The 23,453-nt window shown below is 40.7% G+C and overlaps 1 protein-coding gene and 1 non-coding gene across 2 annotated transcripts in view; both read left to right on the top strand.

The window, feature by feature from the left end:
- The window catches only part of LOC111250147 (uncharacterized), a 135,929-nt gene that overhangs the window by 101,594 nt on the left and 10,882 nt on the right, over positions 1-23,453 (top strand). The window lies entirely within an intron of this gene.
- TRNAE-UUC (transfer RNA glutamic acid (anticodon UUC)) lies at positions 3,509-3,580 on the top strand. The gene has a single exon. It is a non-coding gene; the product is annotated as a tRNA-Glu (tRNA).

Here is a 23,453-nt window from a genome sequence, read left to right as displayed (position 1 = left end):
GGCTAGTTACTAGGTCGCTGATGGAGAGAGTGAGTAACGCTTGAGGGCATAAATTCGAACATCAGAGGCGGTTATCCAAATCTGGACACGAAAATTTTGCTATTTACAAGAAGCCGGAGAAGGTAGTGAACGTAGAGTCGATAACACCTGGCAGTAAATATTAAGCAAAGCTGGTCGACGAGACTAAAATTGCAAGCAGGGGAACGGCAACGTTAAACGAGGGGCAATTGGAAAAGGGTTGAACACCTCGAAGGAAGCTCGCGCGGAGTGTTGGCAAAACTGATTTCGCAATGATCTGAATGCATATGAAATAATGTTAAAACTTGCGATAAACCTCTATCATATAAGAAATGTCTGGTAAAGGCTAGCCCAAGCGGAAGATAACAAAGCACTATCAACTTTTGCCCATATTTTCTGCACCCTGTTCAACCAAGGCCTCATCTATAATACTCCTGGACTTACGTATAGCGTCTAAAAGGATAGTGACACGCCCCCTTACCTATTCCGTAAAACAGACTCTCGACAATTTACTCGTGGGGGGGGGGGGGGTAGAAAGGATAGGAAAAGGAAACATGGATCTGGAAAGAAACAGCTGGGAAGACAACAAGGGAGGGAAGGGCAACGGGCCATGAGCTGGAGGAGAATCCGGGCAAGTAGAAATGCTGGTCAGCGTCCGGGTGGCGCCTGTTGGCTGGTTCAACGTGAAAAATGTTTTTCAGATGCAACGCAATTGGAACAAAACGATTGGCATAGAAGCCATTTGTCTTCTCGAATAGTTTGATAGCTAAGTGATAGCTTTTCGAGCCCGATTCGCCTCAGGGGACTCAGCTTAGACACAAACCGCTAGACCTATGCGGTTCTTAAAATGTTCCTCCGATGTTGGTGAACAGGACCGTCGTTTTAAGACTGTGAGCTACACCTATAAATTATTTAACGTACTTTTGCATATATTTTGTTAAAATGCATTTCAGGTGGCATCAATATAACCGGGTCACATCTACGTATATACTACTCATTTCGGTCGTAACACAGAAACTAGGTAACCTTCTCTTACGGTTCAATATATTTGCCTATAATAAATTGCTTTACATTTGTTGCCAACCCGACGATGTAAATATCAGCCTTCATAATAATGATATATAATAATAAGAATAACAACAACAATAACAATAATAAAATTTTTTAGCTCATCTCAGAACATTACCGCTTCCAAGAGACGAAATTTTCAAATAGTTTAGTTTAAGCTGCTAATCACAAGCAATATGGGTCTGGGTCACGTTCAGAAGCAGATTTGTATGTACACCTTTAAAATCGTTGCTTTTAAATAGATCCTACCTAAGTTACCGAACGATTGATTGAAAGTAGAACCGATGAAAGTCGTGACGAAGTGTCCAGAATATAGATGAGTACTACAGTTAATCGGTTTTTAGGTATGTCTAAAAGACTGCAGAGCCTGACAGCTTTGAGACGTTCCTTGCTGCAGGCCGATCAACGAAACCGCTAACTTTATATCATAGCTTTCAGTAGAGTGAATATAGCTAGATGAATTGGTTGCATACTGATTAGAAGTTACGGGACGCGAATAATTATACTCGAGTGCAGTTGGATAATTGCTACTGAACGTTTCATAGATCATCAGTGTTATTATCATATGTGCTTAAAAACAGGCAGCTATTAAAAAATGTTTATAAAGGTACATAGTAATTATCGCGTTTTCATTAGTATTATCGGTACTAGATACATGTTCAATATATGCCAGCTCTATCCCTACTGCATGCACCGAGCTGCAGCCCAAGAGAGTAATCGGGTTTGAAAAAATTAAGTTTTTGCAATTTTGCTGCAAGTTTTCTAGTTCAGGCTACATACCTGCATCCACGTATGCTTGGACGCAATTGTGGGCCTTAAAACGGATTGACCGCCAATAAATTCATCTTCGTGTAGGTTTTTTCTGTACGAGTTTGTGAGCAAAGTCAAGCGGTCAACTGTCTCGTCGGACATCAGGCATACATCAGACATACCCACTCGCAGATGGAACGCAGCTGGGAGATTTTAGTAATCATCTTTTAGAAAGACTCTCTCTCTCCTCACTTTCGCCGTTCCTCAGTGCCATAAAAACTCGTCACATTCACTATTCAGTTTTCTTCCAGTTCTCCAGACTGTATCCGCAACAAGGAGAGACGCGCATGCTTCATCCCCCAGAAATACTGTCTAGCGAACGGCTCTGCCGGACGGTTGTATCTCTGTGCTCGTATTCTCTAAGCAGGCCTAAGTAACGTAGGTAAGTGTTGCCGTCTACGGGTGCTAGAGATGCGATGTACCTGATCACATGCTCTCCCAGGACACGTCAGAATGGGCCACCTTTGTATAGGCCTCTTGTAAGGCAGCTCGACGGACCGCTAGCCAAGAGAAATAAGAAGAGGAATGCTGAACGTCAAGTACTTAGAATGCAGAAGAGCACTTCATCTACCTTCCTGGCTAGGACCTTTGGTTATCGCAACATAACCCTGTTCCATGCTGCAGAGCCCCTCTCTTGCCCACAGAGTCTCCTTCCCCTAACCTAACCTCTCAGGGAGACATCTACTGGTACGGTGCTCGGCAATCCTGAGCACCTGCGACCTCGGACGAACAGAAGGGAGTTAGTACAGCATACATAAAAGTTCCATGGGCAGATATCCGGACATCTAAGCAAATATACATATATGGGAGGGGAGGGGGGGGGGGTAAAAGGGTTTGCTAATTATATTTTTCGTTGTTCAAAGTGTATGAACGCTATTTTTGTTGTGACCAAAAATTCAGGCCTGTATTGATATGCCAATGCTTGCTGCGAAGACTTGCGCACCATTATGGAAGAACCGAGTGAATAGATCGCGTATTTCACTATGGAAAAAGATCAGACTATCGCACGACCACATCACAAATCTTTGCAAAGTAGAAGGAGCGGATAGTTGTTATTACATACATTTACTCTCACAGTAAATTTAAGGGAATACATATAGATCCTCAGTAATTGAATTGTTGAACCTTCTCAAATGTTTTGTGTTCACAGTACGGTATTATGTGATGTTATTGTGTCAGATGTGAGATAAACATGTTTGAGTTAGTTTTTTTGTTGGTTTTAACCAAGCATATTGTCAATGACAATACTCATCAGTTACTTCACCTTTTATGCAAAATAGATACGCCGAGGTGATATCTCTTCTCTCTCATATATATATATTTCCATTTATTTGCCCTGTCTATTTGATAAAAAAAGAAAATTACGTTTTGTGATCGCGGAAAGTGTTGCAGGTGTGTAAGCTTACCTTCTCTTTACTTAATCACACTGAACAAAATCAGTATATAATGCTCACTTAGGATAGATAGGAAAGCCTAATAGAACGTCTGTTACTAAGGGTTGCGCTTTTTAAAATTTATCTTGTTATTTTATTGAGCAAAATTGGTTCTAGTCATACGCATAAATCAGTAGATCAGTAGAACACTACGATGCGTTGTGAGAATGATCTCAACATCCGATATGGTCTAGTGGCTAGGATTCCTGGTTTTCACCCAGGCGGCCCGGGTTCAATTCCCGGTATCGGAGCTCTACACTCTTCTTTTTACTTCAAAATACTTTGTTGGCTTTTTCAAATGAATCCTAAGCGAAACTATCATAATTAAAATATAATATAACATATTAAAATATAACAACATAAATACATAGTTTTTTCACAATGACGTTTATCATATGAATTGGGTATCTCGGGTCAGCGTCTCTAGCAAGTTATTTTCGATAGTTACTTTGTAGCCAGAGCTTCATCTATAGCATATAGATGTTAGCTCATGATCTAAATGATGAATAAATGAGATTCTTGATCGATAGATATCCGTAATTGTAATATATGTGTTCCTATCGCTCTCTGCGATTTATTCCGCATCGCATAATTACCTAGAAATTATAATATTACTAATATTTGGTGCTTGCATCTTCCGCTATCAATTCCGGAGTCATCTCGATGCGTGCTAATTCTGATTGGCAAGTATCTGACTTTGAAGTTCAGGGTGCTGACATTACCGGCGCCTATATATATATATTGGTCCTCCTATGGACCAATATGTATTTATATTCTGTTGTACTGACCTATATTCTTTTCACTGGGTGATATTTATACGTGTGTTTTGGCTGATAAATATAATCTGACAAGAGTAATAACTGCACTCCAATCGTCCATAGAAAAGCTGCTTACGATCTTAGCAAATTCTGTCAAGATAAAACACTGTTTAAAATAACAGGTAAACAAACTTACATTATAAGAAATGGTCTGGGCAATTTACAATAAGCTTTTAAATAGCGTCTTTTGAATTAGATGATCACCCTCTAAATAAAATAATATGCACATTAAATCTTTAAATTATCATAAATTCAAAACTCGTAGCTAATTTTCTACCTTTTTGAAAAAGAAAAGTGAATAAATTTAGCGAAAAAGGCTGAAAAAAAAATAGAAATAGATGTATTTTATTCAAATTTCATTTGTGCTTAAATTTCAATTGTTGTTTTATCTTGCCGTCTGCTATCTGTGGTTGATGCAACGTCACGATGGCTACCGCACAAACTGTAAACGTAGTAAATTTTTGACAATCCCCCTTCGCTTCTTTTAAGGGTTTTTTATCATTGCGCTAATTTTATGATTGCCATGTGTGTCCCAATTACTTTTGCTGTCCAACTGAGACGCGATCCTATGGCTATGTAGAAATTTTAAATTGTTGCCTACAGATATGAGCCTGTCGCGCCTGCTTGAGACATTTTCACCTTTGCGAATCGTCCTAGGTCAGTCATTTTAAGTATAGTTGTTTCTGTTGCACCGAAACTATAGTTTGGTGCGTTAAGTTCCAAATTCGGTGAAAATAGGGCTCACTAATGCGAGAGCGAACTTGAATAGCTTTTTTCTGCTAATTCAACTAGAAATAACTGTATAGCGGCTGATGGTTCGTTTCCGTTACCGCGATCGTCCACAAGAATAATCTGTGCGCTGGAATGAGGTATATTAGCTCATCACGGTTATGCTTATGGGCTTGACGTGTAGTACTTAATAAATTCCTAATCAATACCCCCTATTTGGCCGTCATATGCAGCTCGATCTATATGGTACAAACATGTAACAGCTGACGTTAGAAGTTTTGCATGATATTTCTAAAAATACCGGCGTATATTTTTGTTCCACCGAACACATGGTTCAAATCTGATCAGATCTATGAAATACGTCGTTTTATGTAATCTTGCAACACAACGTATGTTATATGAAGGCTGGCAACTATTCGGAGGCGTACGCTACAACGTTCAACTAAAACGTAAAGAGTTATCTGTACAAGTTTCTTGGCTGGCCGAGTTTGTATAGCAGAAGCAACGATGGCTAGGCAACTTTCACTGCCAGACTTTCGACTAACATCAAAGAAGAAAGTGCGCGCTAAAGTATCGTATCTTCTCTCCATATCCCTTTGCATATTGAAAGTATAGTTTTCTCCATACAGAGTTAATGAGACGCAGGTATTCGCGGAATGTCTGAAAAAAGGATACCTTTGCGGGGGTGATACCAAGATGGCGACTGACAAGCCGACTTCTGCTGTGGGTCTGGGTCATGTAGTGCTGCTTGCAGTCCTATGAAGGGGTGTAGGGCAGCTCAGTTATTTTCCGCAGGTATAATGTCGAGTCTAATTTTGTGCGTGTGAAGCTTTGTCGTATTGCACCGGAGAACGACGTCAGAACGATTGGTCGACGCGAATTCACTGATTTATAATCTCTGTGATATATTAGGATCCGATATTGAGACACTATACTTGGGCACTGACGATAATTATTAGGTAGTAGCTAATTTCAGCTTGCGACCCCCACATATAATACGTACACAGTCGATTTTTTTTCTAACTAATAATAAAGTAATAGTATAGAATTTTTAGCTCGACGAAAATCCTGAGATTTTTTCTTAACAGGTTGCAATTCACCTTCGTATCGCGTTGAGGATAATTTATATAAATACGGCAGTGCCGAATGTCTGATTGTAAGAGCTCGATTGTTAAAAACAACCTTTTACTCATAATGCTTTTAACAATTATCTTCATTTTACGCGCACAGACTTCTCCTATAAACAGTACATAACTCGAGCAAGTGTCTTGTCTTCCTACATACATTTCCGTTAACAGTTCTACCGACCGTGGTAACGTGAACAAAATCTGCCGCCTAGCTTTGTTTGCTAGCAAAAGCCTTTAGTTCTTGAGTGTCTAGTCTTAACTTGACAAATTGAATGGAACTCGTCAACAATCATTGCAATGAAGCGAACACTTCATTTCTATAGAAATCGTTGGACCCATGTTGTCGTATCGTATACACGCCCTGTACGTGCGTTCATCAATATGACCGCGCCTGTTAACAGATCGCGTGGGAGTTGAACGCTGATTAAGTAAACATAGAATGTGTTACCGGACAGCTCGTGGAAAAACTGCACAAAATTAGGAGCAGTCTTCCGTCTAGCATTCAAACGAAGAACACACAGACCCAACAGGAGATTATGTCGACATCAAAGAAACTTCTCGTACCTCGAACTACAAATATAAAGTTTCTGCTTTCCAACTGCTCCTTTAACCTTTTTTCCTGTAAACTTCCCCTTCTAACAGCGCTCGACCTTTGACTCCGTGGTCGCGAGCTCGACTCGATGATAGACGACATTATTGTGTGCCATTGCCACTGTCGCGGTCTACAAAAGTTCTATACTTTACGACACTCGAAGCGAACTCGGGAGGCAACGAGCTAACCACCACATGAGATAAGATTTGGAGTCGATGGGCTTCGACTGATACTGCGTTCTGTTGCACTAGCTTCTGACTATCCGTGCTACATGGCACTGTTATAATAGTTATTTTACTAAAATCAGGAAGAGCCCTTAGTAGGCGACTGGACGAGAGGGTAGAAGCCTGTGTTAGATGACAGAGCGTCTCGTTTTGATGTTCCTAGACAAAGCTGACGTAGAAGTGATCATCGCACGTCCTATTGTAGCAGAATAATTCAATTTTTAGCTTTCCTGACCTGCTAAGAGCTGACCTTCACAATATCAGCATGATACAGAATAAGTCTTGTCTGTAGATTGCAAGTCAACTGTGCCTTAGCCAAAAAAGGACGACATTCAACGCATGATAATCGTTTATAGAAAATAGTAGATGTAGTCCTGACATTTTTTCTCAAACATCTTTTTCACTACTATCCATGTCCTGTGCATATCATTAGGTTTTTATTTACAGGTGGAATAGCTGTTTGACAATTTCATGTTTGTTCAAGTTTTAAAGCTTATCCTAGTCGACGGAAACTACTCAGGTGTATCGTGAGATCTTCCAAGGATCAGAGATTTTCAGTTTACTTGTGATCTGCATAGAACATTCAGATAAGGTCCTTGATAAACATGATCTAAATACTTGGCCTACAGAGTTCTCCTCAGGATAAATGGTTTTCACTTGGTCTAAAGCGTTATATCCTTACATTAGTGAGCGTTTTTCAGACGGCCGATTAACCCAAAATCTGCCCCCACCAAGATGAGCAATCCCTATATAAAATTCGAGGAACATGCCACATTAAAACATTTAGTTGGTCTGGAGAGCTCCTAACAAAGTCTATAGTTGGCATCCTCTTAGGGAACATTTCGAAGAGATTTTGTCAACAATTAGTCGTATTTAGGATGCTGGCCCCCAATAAGATCGGCCTCACTCTCAATTCATATCGTAAAAGTATTTGACTACCGTTCTTGACTAAGTAAGAGACTTGCCGAAAGCCCAGGGACAATCTTTTAACTGTAAAACATTCTAACCGAGAGAAACCTTCTGTTTCTGCACAGATTTGACGTAAATATTTCGCCGAGACCGTTACGCTCGTTTATGGTGCTTCTCCAAGAAAAAAAAACATGCACAAGTAACGTCCATATTCGATATGATAATGCTTTTTCCTATTTGTTTACGTAACTTATGAGTATAGTGCACAGACAGAATTACCTAAGCGTGCACTTATATCATCTCTTATACGATATCATTAAGCAGATCGTTATTTTCGTTGTTGTTGGCCTTCGCCCGTCGTTTCGGCCACATACTATGAGGGAATTAACGCCGAATTTAAACCTAGCAACAAGCTTTCGAAGTGTGGAACTCGCACAACTAGCCGATTCCTGTAGTAGAGTGACCATTTCATGCCCAGCCCCTCAATGTTCTTCATTCGTTATTTTTTGCTCGATTCTAGCTACCAATTGTCTCGCGTGTCTGTTTACTGCTTACTGACCTTGATAGTACGCCTCAGTATTGCAACAAGATATCTTGCAAACGGACATCTGAATCACGGTAAGCTTCAAGCGAAGTCTTAGGCCTATATGCATTGGCACTTCGGCGCGTCCTTCTGCCGTCTTGTAGAAGACTAACTTGCGAAATAAGACGCTGACGTGAGTCCATCGCACACCTTCTCCTCATAGCCTGTACATGCTATGCACTCTTTAGTGCTTTCTTTAGCGTCTGCCAGAAAACTACAACGGTGTGACCGAACTTGGGATAGCGTATCAGCCAGCCATCGGCCCGGGCAACGCATTCTGTTGTTTCTATCCAATTCCATGTTGAATCACTCTTTTGTCGACGTTCTCTCTCTCGGCTCGGAGCCTTACCTTAACAAGCTACACAATGCGCAGTTCCCCGCAGGTTCGACCGCATTTCCTGCAGGTCGCGATAGACGGAGATAGACAGACAGACCTACTACGACGAATAGCTAGGCCCCGCTGTTGGCGCTGACCTTTGTGTAGGACTTCACGAGGAAAGGGATGAGAAGGAAGAGAAAGGATAGGTGTTGTCTCGACACCACAGAAACGCTTGGTTCGGTCAGTGTCGTTACATCGTGTGGTTTTCGCGCGATTGCGCTGTCAACATCGCGTTACTAACTGATAATGGCGGGGCATCGCGTGTGCAAGGAATGTGGTGGCCAAACCATTTAGACGGATCAGTGAATCTCAGCAAGAGACGCTGTCGGTGTTTTACAATGTAGTGACAGTGGTAATGCTCGCATTAATTTAGGAGGGGAGGTTCGCGCGGTTCATGGTCACAAAGGCATATGAAACTATGGGTATGAGAGAAAATAGAAAAGCAATCGTAGCAGTACTTAGCGAGGCATGACAAAGAGACATGTACCATGGAAAACCTAACCTATTTTCATCATGTGGCTGCCATCAACACGACTGTACAAATCACGACTGTAAATCGTGAAATCTCTGAGCTCATTTCGGTCAACGACTATTATTAACCTTTAGAAAGTACCAAATAAAAAACGAATGTATGTTAGTATACAGTACATATCCGTTTTGTCCAGACTTAACTCTCAGAACTTGAAACATCCCATTGCACTGAATTGTTTATTTATATATGAATACGTTTATTAGTTCAAATAACTTAAAACGCTTAAGTAGTACCTGTGTAAGAGCCTTACAAACTATGCTTCTAGGATAGTCCATTACGTTTTAAAATGTTCACAAACCTTTGAGTCCGAATTTATATTGAACAAATGAATATCAAGGTTAATACATTAACGGAAAACACCCTCAAACACTAACACAGTTAGTAAATTCTCTATAGCAGCTCTTTGTACCTGTTTAATCTTTTATGAAACATGTAGTTTTATTTAATTCAGTTGCATATTTCAATATAAATATGTGAAAACAGGTGCGTGTATGCATCGAGCAATTATAAGAAAGTTCGGGTTTCATGGTATAGTGTGTCTTCCAACAGTGGAAGAGGAACTTCGATAAAGACAACGTCGACAGCTACGGCAATATTTTCGCGTTTTCGGACCCCTAGAGCATTGCTCTTAGGCCCCAGGGAAGATCGCAGTGTAGGGCCTAGTGCTGACGCTCGACTGGCCGCGCTTCACCAGCGCTTGCCGGCATGCCTGTCTGTTTTGATGGCCCACCAGCGAGACGATGGCCGCACGAGCTAAAGGGAGAATGGGGCAAAAGGCGAATGAGAAGGAGGGAAAGAGGTAGAGAAGGAGCGAGTGTTAGAAGGCGAGTGGGGTAGGTGAAGGTGCACGAAGATGACTTCATTAGCGAGACCTTCATATGCCCTTCACGCAGTGTGTCGTCGGCACTTCCTGTGCATGGCAGCGCATCTCACGGTGCTATTACCCTATTATCTCTCGCTTCGACATAGTTACTAGGGAGAAAAGGTAGACAGGGGCGGCAGAGTTGAAAATGGCAAAAGGCCTAGGGGCAGGAGCATACTTCTTCAAGCTGGGTCGGAACAAACTGTCTCAGAGAAGCAGTTCACTCGAATTGACTTTCTGTTCAGTAAAACTGTAGAGCTAATAGTTCATGTTAATGATGATAGTTAGATGGTAGAAATACAGTGTGTGCTTTATTTAGACTATAAAGTTGTTCTTAATTGGATACATGGCTATTATATAGATATAATATTATACTACGGCATAGTTCACAATAACAAAAGTACAAGTTTCCATCTATGCTTAAAGCTGGTAGCATAGCTTGCTTATGCGTTCACATGCAGTCGATTCACCCGGTATTCGAGAACCGCGTCTTGCAATGGTGAATCAGCATAGATTAAGCTTTCGTACATGGTCAGTGTCATGAAATAAACAGTACGAAAAAACAATGAGTTACTATATGACATTATTATAATTATATATTATTATTATCAAATTATATAAGTGCCATCGTGTGCACTTGTGGCAAACCTAACAGGAAGCATTATGGATCTACAATAAATTACTTAATGGTTGAATAACCGTCCGAATACGATTAACCAATCCAAACTAACCAGAGCTCTACTGATTAGATACAAATAAATTATAGTCGATTTCTCATAAAAACACAGGAATACCGATTTCATGTCAGTGTTACCTTGGCCCTCATTCAGCATATTATACGTATAATAGCCACCTCGTTATTTTTCTATAAAACTTTCCCCGTGTTTACTATGTAAATTAACGCCTGACCTTAGGTTCACCTTCAACCACGGTAGACGTTATTTGTCTGCGCCCCTCAGCCGCGATTGACCTCATTTATCTGCGCTATGCTTTTTTCTCTCCTCTGGCCTTCACCGCAAGCTACCCAAGTTTTAATATGTCTCGACTGAAGTTTAATTTGAGGGCATGCACTTTCTCTTTTACTCGTTTTCATCGGCTGTATCCTTTAGGTTAAATATGTTTAGAAGTTGGCCTGAACATACAGGCTTCCAGAGTACAAAGCTTCGGCACAGCACGAGACGTGTCTGACATCTTTGTACAAGCAGTTAGTGTGTGTGCGGGGCAGAGGACTGCACGGGAGGGGGGGGGGGGGGGAAGGTACTCTGACCGCCAGGCGACCTGAAGCAGGGCCACCGAGGCAACGTCGTAGTTCGCGTAATGTAAAAGAGAGGGACTAGGCGGACCTTTTGCTCTAGCGCAAGTAGCATGCTTGCGAAAGTCCATATTCATCTATGTCTACTGACACTTTGGCAGCCATTTCGATTGGCCTGAACGAAAATTTAATGGATCATTGCTAATATAAGCATATCTAAGGTCTATTCTACATAGATAATACCTGGATAGTATACGCTTATTTCAAGCCTATCAACACGAACGAAATAGAGTAACAAAAGTAACGTTATCATGTTTTGAATCTCATCCTACCAACACTTAGTTTCATACGTTGAGTCCTAATAGTAGTTTCAGTATAGTAAAAAAAAAAAAAAAATGGGTGAGTAACAACTAAACTAATCTTCTGCCGCAATATAATTTGTGTACTATAAAAATTAGTAAATTATCTAATTGTAATATAACTAGCCATTAGCCATGTTGTTGATCCAAATGCGGCTCAGTTAAAGCTAAAATGTATGAGGAAAACATTTGATATAGTATTGTATTTATTATTAGGTATTTAATTATCTTAATGAAGCTGATATTCTTCTTGAAGGTGTTTTACAGTCGCAACGTGCCTTTTGAGCACCTTTCATTAGCTGGTTCGGATCAACTTCTATCGTTTTCCTTGAAATAATTTAGTTCTAATTAAGCGTAACTTATGTTGCAAAATCAATATTGTAAAGCAACATGGCGTAATTAGATATAATCAACCTTTTACGAAAGATACAATATAGTGGCTGTTAATTAATTAGTACGGATTTGGGCCCCAATACGAACATATATTTGGGTAAATTCGAGAAGATTAGGCGATAAAAAATACATTATCTGAATGAAGCTGTACATGGTCGCGGCAGTAATGGCGCAAATTTACCGGTTAATTATCATATATGTTCTTAGCACATGGTGCCATTAATGAAAATTCGAGACGAAACCATAATAACCTCGACTATCATCAGACTGGGCTGATAAAGGCTGATCAGGCACTGTCAATGAGCGTGGCCAGTCGCTGGCTTGCTGGGTCTCCGCAGCGGGTTAACTTTACTTTACATAATAGTTTGAATATCGTTTCTGCCATATAGTATCCCTTAAATAGTATTATCGACGATCGTAAACGAATATGATTTATCTCCCATGAACTATCAACGTTAACTTGGCACTAGAGTACTCTTTCAAAATAGCTAATACCTTACGAACTTTCCCTCAAGATAACAGGATAAACCCTACTAATTATATACCTGGAAGGTATATAATTAGTAGGGTACAGGTAACTTCTTCGTTCTCTAAAAAAGGCTATTTTTATTGATCTTGAAATATTTTGCGTCTGCCCACTGTCTAGCTTTCAGATGATGAGCTGCCGCGGTAATGAGGCCGTCTGACCTTTTCGTTATGGGAGACTTTTTGCCCAATCGATCTTTTTGAATATCGCACTCAATGTCAGTGGCCCTTCGCCTGGCTTTCAGTTTGCTATACACACCGAGTCTGCCAAGGACGACTTCTTGAACCTCTTGAAGGTGTTTCAAATGTGAGCTGTAGCTAGATTATAAAAGAAAAAACCGTCTGCTGAAGTTTACTAAACAAAGAAGTAACCATAACAAATCAGCACAAGAGCTAGAACGAAGCAGGGGTATCAGTCAAGATCTATTTCCAGAAATTGGGATTTCGCCAAATAGTGGACTGGTATGAGATTACAAAGACGATACAATGGAGACTAATATTAGAGATGGAAATCAATCTTTGGTTTTAAATTTGCATTTGGCTAAGAATTAGAAAATGGTGTGCAATCCTTCGTTTTCTCAAGAGGTCAGACTATGGTCTTGTCGACTATTCTAACGATACTTTCCTACTATAAGATACACCATCTTCCATTATTCCAATGAGTGTATATATATATGTGTGTGTACTGTAATTCATGCAGATATTGAATTCATTTACGAGGTAAGTTTTTGAGTACCACAAAAAAATATGCTTCCGAACTTCGTTTCTAAAGACGCACCAAGTCTTTTAGAAAAGCATTTATTTACCCACTGGGCGAGATAGGCACTGCGCGAATAGACTATTGTTTTCATGGAAATTATTTCAAATTTATTATATTACTATTTAATTATCTGTCATTGTTGTTATCGAAAACTTTCCGTGAGTTCTTAAATGACTCAATAAAGCCTTCCGCTAACGTATCTACACCGAGAACATTAGTGTGAACGGACTTGGCCCGTACCCCAAAAAAAGCTTCAACAAAGAAAAGCTCGTGCAATGCTATAAATCTGCTTTCGTCTACACTATCAATGATAGGTGTATTGGTACAGTAACGAAAACGTAAGATTGCTTAATGTTTGCTAGGAACATTCACAAGCTTATTCAGATTGTTGTCAGATAAAGGAAACTACAAATGATTGCACGTATCTTACTGGCATTACCTCGATTCTTTTCCTTTTTTTGCTATCTTCAACTCCAACTTGAAATATGTAACGCCGCGGACTAAATGCAGTATAAGCAGATAAAGTGCTCACATGCCGCTAAGAGCGACTGCAACTAACTACCACCTGGTCGATCGTTTTGTCCGCGGCGATAGACTTCAGCCACAGACCATGGAATAAGTGCGTCGAAAGAAGACAGCAGTAGCCCCTGTTCTTTCGGAATGCATTGAGCCCTCTCGTTCGGTTCAATGCTCAAGTCAAATCGCGTGGTCCAATGACCGACCCAATAGTTCGCCATCTACGAGGCGAAAGTCCCATTTGTAGTGTCCCAAAAACAAAAGAACTATCAATACTACTATTTGTCCTTTCTTCACCCAGCGAGGCCTCTACTCCTTTATATTCTGTCGCTGAAAAGCGTTTTTTCGTCGGCTTTGCCTCGTCTCGTTCCCCCTCTACCCCTTCCCCCCTCGTCTTCTGCTTTGTAAAGAGCTGCGGCCCCCCTTCTGGTTGAGTGGCCACACATTTTAAAACTTTCGCTATCTCCCGCGCTTTTTTTTTAAAATAAAAAAAAAGCATTTTAAAACTGCGAACCGCCGCTGTTGTCGCCAACAGCCGTCAGGAAATCGGCTTAGCTCTGGCTCTGTGTACGCTTATGGCACATAGCAGCTATGGGTTAGCAATTTAATGCACACAGCAGTAGCGAGTAGAAGTCTCTTAGCATATGCGGAAAGGAGAGTGAACGTACTAGGAGGTCGGTGCCCCGCCAGCGACATATCGTTGCTACGGGGAAGGCCCATGGAGGAAAACATAGGGTAGGGCATCAAGGTTATGGCAAGCAGGTCAGCAGCTCTATGGTTATATAGCGAGGCGGATGCGAAGCTGTAGTAGAATAGTCAGAGCCGGCGTGCAGATAGGGGCCAAGTGGCTGTGAACACTTCGTCGATGATAGGCTAACGAAGTAGGTAGCCGAGTGAGACTCCATTACATAATTTGATTTTGCGATCAATGCTGGCAGGGTCGATCGAGGAGACCTTGCGTACCATTTTGTTTTGTGTTATTCATGCGTAAAGTTCTGGTATTTTTGGGAATATAGAAAGTATAGTCGGTAAGATCATTACACGTTCCCTAGACGAGATGCAAGAATAATCTAAACCGAGTCGAAAAGACGATTTATTTGATGCGCCTGAGATTGCACATAGTTGACTCTGGCTACGTTGAGACTAATTTCAATGTAAGAAAATTGTTACCGTAGACTGAAGTCGATGTTACAGGACGTCTCATAAACAACGAGTAACCATCTTGAATGTAGGTCGAAAAACCTAATCGTTTAAGGTCGCCAACTACTAAATGTGCTTGAGGCGAGGGGCCGGGAGCGATGTAACAAATGAAGCGACCACTCGCAATGCCACTGAAGGACCTAATGGCGCTAGTTACATCACGTGCAAAAGCATTAGGTGCCTACCCTTTAGCTGCCTTTCTATGAAACGTATGGAGGTTCTATCGATATCAACATTATGCAAGAAAGGTCATTAAGGCCTATGGTCTGCAAACAATGTCATAGCCACCTCAATGTTACATAAATACGACACCCATTATAATATTCACTTTATATATAATTGTGTTTTGTTCGTGGTCTGCAACATATTTCGCTCGAGCTACTGCGGCTAGTAAAAATGAACGGTCCTCAGCGTCATTTTGCTTGCATTTTATACACTGTAAAACACTGTATATCATATCCCGAGTATTTTTTCTCTGTGAACGAACTAAGTATTACTAAAACGACATTTTACGCCTCTTTTATTATTAAATATATTTTAGAAATGGAATGCTAGCTAGATTTATAGTGATAGAGCGGCCAGCTATTTTCCAATAGCTCTAACCTGATAGCTTTTTCCACCTATTAGACGATAAAAACGGACCTATTCATGCAACTTCATGGAACCTTGGCGACCCACAAAAAAAATCCGACCACCTCGAGAGGCTGATTTACGGATTGCAACAAACAGACAGACAGACAGCGTAAATCGGTGTAATAGTAATAGTGTATTGGTCTGAACGCATGGCCCGCAGAAATGGGTACGAGTAGCAGCAAATAATGTCATGTGTTTCTGAATAAAAGTCTTAGTAAAGTGTCCCTTGCTGATACATTGTTACGCTATGTCTGTCCATCTTACCGGATTTCATACAGAGTCATTTTTTGAGGATCACAGTTAGTTACCCCGCTGGCTTCGTCACAAACTTTATCTCATTTGCAGTGTTGTAGATGATTGTCAATATAGCTAAGTAGTAAAATTTTCCTCCAGAAAATACGTACAGTGACTTCTATTGACGAGCACCCCTCCAATGAATAATCAGGCTTCGATTGTTCAGCACTAAAGCGCTGCAACGTTTTGGCCTGGTCATTGTATAGATTAGATTTGCTGCACCAAAAGGACACAGTACCTACCACACGGCATTAAATGGTTATTCAAATTTTTCGAGCGCAAATGATTCGATTCTCTAGCAGACGATTCAGTGCGTTATGCTGTCGTTTCTATTTCTGACCCAATTCCGGCCGGCTGTAATGCGTACGAGAGGTTAAACAAATGATGCCATAACCGCTCATTCGTTTACACGTTTATTTACTTCAACGGGAGTTTATACGTATTCGGTAAGTATGTGAACCTCGTCGAACTCCACCCACGATAGTACCATAACCTCCGCAGCTGTCGACACCGTGTGCAAACGAAGTAACGGTAGCAACAATACAAATGCAACATATTTGCTAAGCGGTAATTTTGGCCTACACGACAGTTAACTGACTGGCCATGTAAATTCAGCCTTCTACGTTCGCCAACCTATTCAATGAGTGCTACGAATATTAGCTGCAGGTATGGGTGATGCGCGCTGCGAATTCAAATCAGGTTTGAATACAGGTACCACACTGTTAAACGGAGAGACAAAAGTCGCCCTTGACGAAAACCGGCCTACATGGCAGGACGCGACGATAAAAACACAACGACAACAGAATTATTAAGTAAATAGCATTCACTACGACTGTCGACGATCGAGGCCTGATCTGTTCAATAATCGTTTTGTGGGTAACGTCCGTAGCAGATTACTACGTTGCGAGAATATACGTTTGAACGGGGAGAGACAATCGTGGAACTAACGCATATCAAATATGTCCTTATTTATTGTTATAACTGTTCCACTCGTATCGATGCCTGTATATAGGCAATTGTGAAGTTGTAGCCAATCCTAATTCAGCCGAGGCAGATTTCATGTAGGTTTGATAAAATTCTAGCATTATTAGTATAGCTACAACGTTCTGGTTGATGTAGTTTATCAACGAAAGTTGGCCATTAAAAGTACATTTGGTTTCATCCGTTAAACTATTCAACGAAAATGTTTCCCGTCAGGCAAACGTTAATAGTCTATGCTTGTAGTACTGGGTTAGGCGTTACTGATCTTGAAAGGGCCAAGGTACCACGACGTCGGAACCCCGCCATCGGAGCCATGGGGACGACATATATTCCCAATATCAACAATGGGAATTTAGTCGGAGCTGAATGGTGGAACTAATCAAGGCCTTCTAATCGCATCATCATCATTATGCACCTATATATCGAGACGTTTGTTTGCGTGCGGGAGCAGCATTGATAGGTAAACTGTGGCTGAGAAAAGAAAGGCAAGTACGTGTTACGTTCTGCTGCGTTTAGATCTCTAATTTTTTTTTTATTTTACACCAGGCTTTGCTTTTGGTTGAATATAATTTTTCCGTGAAAAGTAGGCACGAAGTGTACATTGACCTAATATATTTTTATTCAGCTTTTTTTGATTACATAGTGTAAACAAGTGCTGAATATCAATTACCAATCAAATACGCGGGTTGTAGCCATTCGTAGTTTCAATCGGCGTATTCTCCTGTAACTTACTCACTTAGATTTACCAATATCTGGACGGACTATTTTCCTATATTTCATCTCAATTTTTACATGAAAGATTTTTTTTTATTTTTATGAGATGGAAATTTTTGACAAAGTTCCGACAAGCAAAATGCAGGTTGCTAACAAACATAACAGGGGTTGACTCAGTCCTCTTTTGGTTTCTATCGGTGATGAACTATGACTATACAACTATCGACTATTTACTTATGTATGTAATGAAAAAAGCCTATTCAAAATAGTCGTCATAAACATAACGTCTAGGATCCGATAACGAGCTGAAATTAAGTAGTATTTTTGAATAATGCGAGCTCGGAACATCAACCCACCGCATGGATACATTTTGTGGGCCTAAAATATACAGCTGCCAGTGTTATATATATATTGTATACTTGCAGTCCGTACCTGCTGTGTATTCCGGAAAGGCCCATGCCATACCGTGCGCTGCGCGAACCATTATAAAGGATTCATGCAGATATGTATCCTTTGCAAAACGGATACGTTCTATTCACAGCTATCGGCTTCATTCGCGACCAGGTGTAACTTTGTCTACAGGCTATACCGTATTATGTCACCTACGTTGTGGTATCCAATCATTAGTGTGTTTACTGACAGTTAACGAATAGGACCCTCAGGTCCCTAGTTAAACATATATATGACATTCTACAAAATTTACTTTAGGACAATTAGATCAACGTAAAAAAACAGTTGTTAAAAACGATTCGCGGGTGAGCACAAATCAAATGCCACCAGAAGATATTTTATAGCTGCAATATCAGTATATATATTCTAGGTACAATTTATGTCGTTTGTATTTGTTGTCATAATTTTTTTTTACCCATATTGCTACATGAATGTATGAACATAAATGCCTGCGAATTACTTTGAAAATATCGACATTGGCTAGCAGCGTATTGAATATAAAGTTTGTTATATATAGAAAGATAATTATCAGAGACTATGTATCTTTCAAAGTTCTACCCTAATTCATACTCAAAATGCCCCCATTTGACGTTTATATGTCTTCGGTAAAAGAATTAGATTAGTTCGTGGTAGTAGAACAGGTTGACTCTAATTAGCCTAATGAATTATAAACAGAATTGTAGAAAACCCGGTTCAGGTGGGTTAATAATATAAAATAAAGTAAACATCACTAAATATTTAAAACACTCATCATTTTTGAGGTGCATGTCTCAGGAAAGTTCGGTCCTCAGCGTACTAGTTAGAAATTTTAAATTCAACTTAAAAGTAAAGGCTATTCTTGTCGTTTTAGCACTTGAATTATAGCAGATCAGACGAGTGAACTGAAGTAAATACGACTGGTTCAACTCAATATGTTAAATGAATGTAGAAAGCAAAAAGGCACACATTGCTTTTAAGTACGTACGAAACAAAGCCATTTATAACGATCACACTACATAAAATACAAAGTAATCTCATTTTTGATAATTCTAATGTATGGCGGTGCTTCTTGTCAGTTTATGCTTCATAGATCTTTCTTCGAAGACACGAAACTCTTGCTGAAAACGTCGCCTGATCAGTCTCAAGGCTTGGTAAGCAGAGTTTACGCCGCTCGTTGATTTAATCATTGAACCACTTTACAGAATAAAAACCCATTTTTAAAGAAATTGCTTGATTTCTTTTTAGCTATTCGAAAAGGTGAGGCCGAAACAAATCAAATTATCTCTCATGTATATATACATATATATATATTATAGCGCAACCGAAGAAATACTTGGGCTTTTCTTGATAGGGAACACTCTGAACGCTATTACTTGCTTGCTTGATGCTGAAGACAATGAGCGGTTCTCTTCGGCTGTCGCATCTGTTTGGCTCGAAAATGCATCAGCCACAAACCCAATTACTCCTGTTTCGTGACGGTAGCCAGAGACAGGAGTACAGAAGACTCGGTGATTGTGGTGGTCTTTTGAGCCAAAAGATTGGTTATTATTTTCCTTCGACAGCTAAGGCCACATTCATATTCTGCTATCGTTGGCGTGTTGCTTTCGGTCCAGAAGCAGTGGTAACTATACTGTCACGTCGGACCCGCCGCACTCGCGCTTCGGTGACAGCGGTCTAGCTAGTTCGCTGCTTGACCTCAATCGGTCGGAGATGCTTTCTTCCGAGACTAGGCGGTGGATTAGTCTGTCGCGTAGAAGACAACTAGCAGGGAAGTACAGGCAAGTCAACTTTTAGCGGAAGGAAGTTCCCTGCTGGGTCCCTGCGCGCAACGGGCTTGACTTACCCTCCCGCTACCCATCTTGCTATGCTGGGAATCATCTATGGGTAACGCTGCGTTCGGCCTGCAGTGTGGCTTGTGGTATGAACGATACTAGTTGGTACCCAACTAGGAGCGTACCTGTGCAGTTCCGCTGGCCAATACAGACTGTTGTGCAGCGGATGCTGGCACAACGCAGTGTCCCTAAAGAGAACATCTATCTCAAAAGAGCATAGCTGAAACGAAAAGCTCTGTAAGTTATTATAGAACTTAGAACTATGTATAGTAACAAAATTCATATGAATGACAGCTTGGTTGGTGTCTCTTTTTCAGTTGTCACTGATACAGTTGCAAAACGTATTTATCAATACATTATAGACAGAATATCCTATACAGTTGGCGTCGTAATGGAGTGGTACAAATAGGAATGATGTTTTTCTGCAATATATGCATATTTGCTATGATAAAATAATGACAACCTATTCTGACAACCAATATTGGAGCTTGTAGTCAGAGCTACTGTAACCCAAAAGTAGCTGAATTTCCACGTATCTACTACACAAAGTCATCAACAACAGCTTTAAATATGAGCATGGGTTTGTACTTCGAAGTCTGAATAGGTATCAACATAACACTAACTTAATAGTACATTGACTATTGGTCAGAAGTAGCTCCATCCGTACAAAAGACGTGATAATAACCATCTAGTCACCATGAAAGACCAATACAACACAGTTGCTATAGCTATGTACAATTTTACTTTCTTTCTCATATTTACCCACCGTGCAGAGAATATACTGCATTTGTAGTAGGCGCACTCTTCTGCATTCCCATCGTGCACAGGTGCGCGGTAATAGCTCGAGTATTCCTTTTCTGCATGTCATTTATTCACGTCTACGTCGAGTCGCTGTCTATCGTATGCTTGTTTGTCTGTATGTAGTGAATTACAAGGCACATGCAGAGCCTTTGACTGCCACTATTCGCCCAAGAAGACTTCTTCATCCAGTACCATCTCAGGTTGATCCGTTGCTCTGACGCGATCTGCTTTTGCAACTCTTCGTGACTACTCTGGCTTTTTCTCTCTCTCACTCTCGCTTATTTGCTGGCGCTGTTCCCCTGCAGCAATGAATCCTCATCCATGACCTCAACGTTACGGGAACTAGAATAGAAAATGATGGCAGTCACTTGAAAATTCCGCTTGTTTACAGCTTTGCTCGCATGTGGATCTGTTTCATTCTTATCAGTGGCATTTGGGCTGAAATGACCGATGTTGCGAAGCAGGATTCTTCCTCACGACGGCTACTCGGGTTGATATGGAACTTGGGTGTTTTCAAGGTAATGGCATAATTTGCCTAGAGCTTGCGCACATGTGGCGTCTATCTATGGCTGGACCGCTTGGCAGTGAGACGATCTGGGGTCGTTTTAAACCTTACCTCTCACCTATGGTGGCCCTCCGAACTTAGAGCCTAGTCGGACGAGAAGTGACTTTTTGACTAGGCTAGTCAGGCGTGACACTTCATGCAGTTCACCATTGTACGAAGAGGGGTCAAGTTTCGGCTGGGTAACGACTTCGGTCGTCGTCGGAGCCACTCATTCCTAACCGACTCAATCTTTCCTCCGTATGTTTAGCCGATTCATGAGGACGATGATCTCATCTAAAATGCACACGCCAGCTGGCCCCATCCCACTTGGCTTAAGGTTGCAGCTGCAAGATAAAGTGTTCTCTTGGTAGCTGGTGGGTTACAAGCGGCTGGAATGTAAAGTTCTCTATGGATGTAAGGCCGTCATGAAGACCATTCGAAATGAGACCTCATTCAGCATCAGTAGACGTTGCTGGGTAAAACTGGTTGCTTTCCATCAACTTGGAAAGCTTTCGTTTACGCTGAGTTTGCTCGCACAGGCATAGGGAGACTTGACGACGACGACGACGACGACCACTGTTAGTAAATGGACAATCACGAGTAAAACCAGTATGACGCAATGATGCGCCCGCCTATACGGGAACAGATCCGAAACCCCTCAGGAGATTTGTCGGAGCCTTCATTAAAAGACAGCTGGCTGAATGGCTAGTACATTGTAGAATGGTTATCGCTCCCTTGTGAGAGAAAATAAATGATTGAGGTATACATTCAGACGCCACTGCCAATGCTGGAAAATGTGCCTGTCCTTAGGGTGCGATCAAATTTATCCTATCAAGTAGCATATCTACGACAAAAAAAATCATTCAATATGTAAGGAGTCGCTTGGATTTTCCGCTTATTAGAAGTTGGCCAACCTCAACTCAAGTCCACCTTGAGGTCTTCCTGTTCCACCTAATGGTAAGGGAGCTCTCTCAACTTCGTTTACGCTTAACTTTGTATGCGTTTATTTTTTCATTCTGTGGCTAGCTTTCTTTTTATATTCTTCGTATACTCAGTGTTTTTTACTGCGGCTTTTACGAATGAAAAAACAGCTCCTGCAGAAACTAAGAGAGTTATCACCTACTTATCTCATTTTCTTAGGTTATCATAGTGAACCTAGACGATAAGCTCATTTATCACTTGGGCGCGTTAATTCCATTAGTGTCAAAATTAATATGGAAAGTGTCTCTTACAGATTACTCGGCACTATGATTATATAGCGGCTGAATAAATCTGAAATCACTTTGGTATAATTTCACTTCAGACATTAAATTTATGGGTCTCGCTCCGTTACGCGGCATATCTGTATCCGACTTTCGTCTGAGGCTCGTAAAGCCATCAAGTTTGGTTTTCGTCTATTGGAAATGTTCGCTTAAACTGATTATTCGACCTAAAATTAATCTCCAGTCACCGTCTCATAAAACTCTGCCACATTAGATACCAAGTTGCCTAAATACGCTCCTGACCTAGCTAATCAGTAGGAATCACAGAAGACAACGGCAGCATCGAGTTCTTCTTAGTTGTAAGGCCGACAGATATAAGATTCACTGCGTCACTGTTGGTGCAATGTTTTATGTCTAAATTATCAATTTTGAGTGAAAGACGCTGTACTGTACAAACAACCGATCTTCAGAACGTGTTCTTTTTGCCGAACTCGTTAATAACAACGACTAATTAACTAGATCCCCTAGTTAAATGACATAATTTTTCAAAGGTATTTTATTTATACGGCATTTAGCACAAAATGACCAGTGTAAACCAAAACAATAGTTTCCGTAAACATTTATCTTTTGTAATTAACTTTATATGTTTGTCTTTTGTATGTACTATTAGTGACGAAACAAACAGATAATTCATAACAGATTGCATCTGAAATATTGTCAAGAAATGGGGAGACAAGGATTGAATTTTACCGGTTATTGGAATTGGGCCAATATGCGCCTACGTCCTTTTTACCAGTTTAAACTACATCGACTTGTCTCGGCAGTAGATAATGAATTAACTTTATTTATTTATTTACAACTAGTTGCAAAAGGCTGCAAAGAAAAAACCAATCCGCCAGCGAAAGGGGCAACGATGATTAGTAGCTGATAAATT

Source organism: Varroa destructor, unplaced genomic scaffold, assembly GCF_002443255.2.
Source record: "Varroa destructor unplaced genomic scaffold, Vdes_3.0 BEIS01000004.1, whole genome shotgun sequence".
Classification (NCBI taxonomy): Eukaryota; Metazoa; Arthropoda; class Arachnida; order Mesostigmata; family Varroidae; genus Varroa; species Varroa destructor.
This window is presented reverse-complemented; position numbering and strand designations above follow the sequence as displayed.